Below are 5,439 nucleotides of genomic sequence, written 5' to 3' on the forward strand. Positions count from 1 at the left end.
AGTAGAAAATACAGGGAATGCCTGGGTGGCTCAGTCGTTGGGCATCTATCTTGGCTCCCGTCATGATCCTGAGTTCCCGGGATCAAGGCCTTCAGCGGGCTCCCTGCTCTGCTGGGAGCCTGCTTCACCTTTTCCCTGTGCACCTCCACCCCGCTCATGCTCTCTCTCTCCTCTCTCTTTCTCTTTCTCAAATAAATAAATAAAATCTTAAAGAAAAAGGAAAATACTGCTGATTGAGCCTTTTTCAATCATGATCTCCTACACATTCGGGAGGTATTCTAACATGGTAGGGAGGCAGCCTAGAGTAAAGCAGAGAGCGTAGGCTTTGCTGAAAGGCCGACCGGCATGTGATGCAACTTGCTAAGTTCCTCCTGAAACTTTGCTCAAGTTTGCTCACAGCTAACGTAGTATACTAGGATCTCCCACTTTGGGAGACACCTTGGATGTGCCATCTTTTCCTATATTCTGTGACTTCACACTCTCTTGGTTCAGTCCCTTTGCTTCATTTTTTCTGTCTTCTTTGGAGACACCCCTTCCTGGAACATTCCATAGATGTCAGAGTTCCTCAGGGTTCTGTCCTTGACATGGCTCTCTGCTGCTCCTACTCTTCAATCTAATGGTGCTACAGACACATGAATTGATAAGCACATTACAGTACAATATGACTCTGTTTTGCTCCCCCCCCATGCAGTCTTGAAAGAGACTGTCAAAAATTGTCAGTGCACACTGTAATTTGAGTTGTCACAGTGGGGTATTGGGAAATTATCAATTAGCAATAATTGTGCCTCAGATAAACCTCACTGGCTACAATACTGCCACTGTGCAAAGCTTGTTTTGCTTTTTTTCCCCCTTCTTTAAAGTTTTATTTACTGAAGTAACCTCTATACCCCACATAGGGCTTGAACTCACGATCCCAGATCAAGAGTCACACTCTCTTTCAGCTGAGCCAGCCAGGTACCCTGTTTTGCTTTTTTTCCCATTTATCGTTACATAAACTTTTGCTCTTTGCTGCAGCACATTCTTCAAAAGGAGCATTTGATGGCTGCACCATATTCCATTGTGTGAATAGATGATAATTCACTTAATCATTCCTCTAACATTGGACGGTTAGGTTGTTTTAATTTTGAAAGGTGAGAATGCCAAGAATGTGTTCTTATACGTGGCCTTTTGTTTTGAGATTATTTCTCAGCCTTATTTTATTTTTTCCCCACCACCTCCCTTTTGGCCTTTTGTTCTTCTCTTCCTCTTTCTCCTCTTCGGGGCCCTCATGTTTCCAGCTGTTTAAAGTGTTCTTTTTGGTGTCAGTCTGAAGGAGAGAGCGTGATTCAATAAAGAAAATAGCCCTATCTGTTGACAATTTATGTGTCAGAAAAAGCCTACATAAGCCCAGTGTCCACTTGGAACTGAGGATCAACAGCTTATGTGTAACTCTTCTCAAGGTGGGTTTAAAAAGATGAAGGCCTAGGAGCTTTACAAGTATGTGATATCTGTGTGGGGCAGTATCTGTGAAAGTAGGGATAGGTTTTCTTGACTCATCTGGCAAGTCCTGGCATGGAGTTAGAGAAAACAGCATCTAGAGTAAGGAAGGAAGAAGTCCCCATCTAGCTGAGAGAAAATGTTAATTTGGAAGTAAAGGGGGAGTGTTGGATCAGTTAAGGAATTTTAAGTGCCCTCTCTGTAATAGGAGTATTGACTAGACAGTGCCATTGGTCCCGGACTGCCTGGTGTCTGAATGGAAATGCACTGATAAAAGTGAGAAATACAAAGTCAGGTTTGATAAGGAAGTGGGAGGTAGCCTCAACCATAGGAAAGCCTGCCAAAAAGGAAGCAGTGAGTAACTGGCTTCTTGTGACAGTTCTGCCATTGGTAATTCAGTTGACTAGCAAGATGGCTCTCCTGGAACTCTACCTCTCCTGATGGAGCAACGTTCCACCCAAGGTCACTAGGGTAGATTAATGAAGACAAACAATAATTTTACACTGAGTATTTTTGGAGACTTTATTGTCCATTGCGAAGCCAGCTGGCAGTACAGAAGTAGGCGGTGAAATGTTTCAAGGTCATCTCAAAGTAATAAGCCTTGCACTCACAAAGATTTTATGGGTTAATTCCTTTCTCCTCATTGCAATGTCTACTCCATTCTCCACCAAATTTAGCGTCCCCTTCGTATTGTAGATTAACCAAGAGAGGCAGAAAAAGGAGTTATTTTTCTTGAAAACGCATTTACAGGCTCTTTCTCATCCCAAGAAGTCAGTAAAGAGGTCTGGCCACTCCTGACATCTTGCAACAAATGATACTACTTAAATGCATATGATTCTTTACCAAATTTGAACAGCAGGACCCCATAAATTTTAAATACCAAGTAAGGAGAAGTAAGGCTTCCTAACTGGTTAACAAAATTGGTTGTTTAAAAAAATGTCTCCAGAGAAGAAAGAGCACAGACCTCCTTTGGCTGCTTCTGTTCTTTAAAATTTAAAATGCAGCATGTCGGGGATGCCTGGGTGGGCTTGGCTCTTGGTTTTGGCTTAGGTCATGATCCCAGGATCATGAAATTGAGCTTAAGGTTCTCTTTTTCCCTCTTGCTCTGTCCACCCCCCCCACTCTCTCATGCATACATACATATATACATACAGTGGCAGCATGTTAGAGAAAGTAGAAGGAAGGTAGAGTTTATGTTTTCTGTCTTGTAGGCTGGAACAGTACAACTAAGCTCATTTCTGCTTGGGTGTTCTCCTTTTAAGCCTGAGTAAAATCTGTGGGTTTGTTGCAAAGGCAATAGGCAGTCGAGGGAGGATTAAGCCTATTTTTGCAATTAGAAGTCCTATTTTTGCATCTTGAAAAGGTTTTTTTTTTTCCTTCCAGGATAGCTTGAAAAAGAAAATAAAAAACAGCCTTCAAGGGCTGTAGACCACAGAAGAAAAGTTCTAGAGTCAGGAGGGTTTTGTTTTGTTATAAGACTTGGAAAGATTTCAGTGTGCTGATGAATTGAACAGCACCCCAACTGTCCCATCACAGAGAATGAAACTCTGATCTGAAGTCAGATTGTAGGATCACCCAGGGAATTTTGTAAACCTAGCCAAATCCCCACTCAGTTGCTCCCTTGGGCTCTTCCAAAGCACTCTGCATCATATCCTTTTCTTTTCCTTGGCTGACGTGGCCAGACATGGTCACGCTCATTAGCCCATGTTGATGGCTCGAGTGTTATATGCCTGGTTTCCTGGATCACCCCTGCAGCCAGCCATACCCACCGTTGCCTCCTGTCTTTGACTGTGAAAGCAATCCACGGCTGACCTACAGAGCTTTGGGCTCACGAATGGGTGTTTTTGTGAGCTGCTGAGTTTGTGGTACTTTCTTCCACAGCAAAAGAAAATGAATACATGTACCTTCTTCCTCTTTTATTACTCAGAAAAACCCTGTGAGAAGACCCATTACTCAGCTATACCCTCTAGGAAAGGAGGGCATCTCTAGAACCAAGCACCTATACTGCCCTCTGGTGTAGAGCTCTGAGAAAACAGGCGTGTATAAGTGCAACTCCCTTTCTGAAAAGACTGTCATCTTCCCCTGCCCAGTGCCTGGTCCAGAGAGTGATGCCGGGGGCATCCCAGCTCCGCCCAGCAGCCTCCTCCCCGGGACTCCAGGCCCCACAGGTGCTGCTGGACTCCCCATCCAAGCAGAAGTCCCTAGGGGAAAGAGGCTTGGCTGTCTCACTAGCGAACCACCTGCCAAATCCTCTCAGGTGTATTCTAAGTGAACACCATCCTCCTTCCTTCCACACCCACTGAGGCTTTGCCCTTCTCTGTAAGCGCAGAAAACTCAACCGCACTTTGCACACCAGCCTTCCCTCTTGGTAGACCAAGAACCTCAGAGACTGGAGGGCACTAGAGCTGTCTTTTGGGAACCGCTGAGCATTTAGTCAGCTTTGCACTGGGTAGGGGGAGGGGGAGCTATACCTGGCACTGCTGGCTCTGCTAAAATGTTTCAAGAAGGTGCAAAGGACCTAGTTTCTAGGCAAATTAGAGTGCATTTCCTCCCCAGGTTCACTCAAGTGCATTTTGATAGTCCTTAAGGCAAGGTGGAGGGAACCAGGCACTTTTGCATTTTAGTTTCATAACAATCTTGTGAGGTGGATAACAGTACAATCATTTTATGGAGGACACTTAGAAAGGTTAAATGACTTAGCCAAGGTCACAGTCAATAAGCTGTGGAATTGGCATTCGATGGAATCATCTTTAAAATTCTGTAGGTGATATTATGATTTATTTTTAGATAAACTTTATTTCGGAACAGTTTTAGATTTATGGAACCATTATGAAGATAGTACAGAGTTCCCATATACCTCACAGCCAGTTTCTCTGATTATCAGTATCATCCATTAATATGGTACATCTGTCACAATTAACAAACCAATATTGATATGTCATTGTTAACTGAAATCCATGCTTTATTCAGATTTCCTCAGTTTTTCCCCAATGTCCTTTTTTTCCATTCTAGGATCCCATCCAGGACACCACATTACATTCAGTAGTTAGGTTTCCTTAAATTCCTCTTGGCTGGGGCAGTTTCTCAGATTCCCCTTATTTTTGATGAGTTTTGAGGTGTACAGATCAGGCATTTTATAGAATATACCTCTGTTAAGAATCGTTTGATATTTTCTCATGATTAAACAGGGGTTATGTGTTTTTGGAAGGCCATAGGAATTGATTGACATTTTCATTACATTGTATCAAGGGCAAATATTCTCACTGTTGACATTCACCCAGATCACCTGGCTGAGTTAGTGTTTGCCACATTGCTTCATTGTCAAGTTACTCTTTCTTCCTTCTTTTCATATTGTACTCTTGGGAAGAAAGTCGTGTGCAGTCCACTCTTACAGAGGAGAGGAGATCTGTTTCTCCTCCTTATGGGTGGGAATTGACATAAATTATTTGGGGTTCTGCACAGGAGGTTTGTGACTTCTCACTCATTTACTCAGTCATATATTTAATCAGAATGAACTCATGGGTATTTATTTATATTTGAGTTATTATCCAATACTACTTTATTTTGTTGCACATACTTGAATTTTCATCTACTGTTGTTTACAATACATTGCTTGTGGCCTTGATTTGGTGCCACGGAGGTAATATTTGGCCAGGACCTAAGTTTCCATAACACTAGAATCCTTTCCTACCTGGATCTTCCCTTTGAGGCTTCCAAGAGATGCAAATGCCAGAGGACAAGTCCAGGCAGAGGAATTCTCATTGTCCCAGGATGGATCACTGGCCTCTGTCAAAGTATACATTTCAAAAGTTGAAAACATGACTCTTTCCAAAATACAGAATAAACACGTCAAAGATTTTATTTAACTCGTTAATTAATGAGGGAACCAATAAGGGATACTTGTGGGCAGTTTTAAGAAGAACTTCAGGATAAGGTCACTGGCAGATACAAAACTGGTTTACT

The 5,439-nt window shown here is 42.6% G+C and overlaps 1 non-coding gene across 1 annotated transcript; it reads right to left on the reverse strand.

The window, feature by feature from the left end:
- Positions 1-691: 691 nt before the first annotated feature.
- Positions 692-830, reverse strand: LOC116571275. Its single transcript, XR_004277829.1, has one exon. It is a non-coding gene; the product is annotated as a U4 spliceosomal RNA (small nuclear RNA).
- Between the last annotated feature and the right edge of the window lie 4,609 nt (positions 831-5,439).

The sequence above is a fragment of the Mustela erminea genome, chromosome 12 (assembly GCF_009829155.1).
Source record: "Mustela erminea isolate mMusErm1 chromosome 12, mMusErm1.Pri, whole genome shotgun sequence".
Lineage (NCBI taxonomy): Eukaryota > Metazoa > Chordata > Mammalia > Carnivora > Mustelidae > Mustela > Mustela erminea.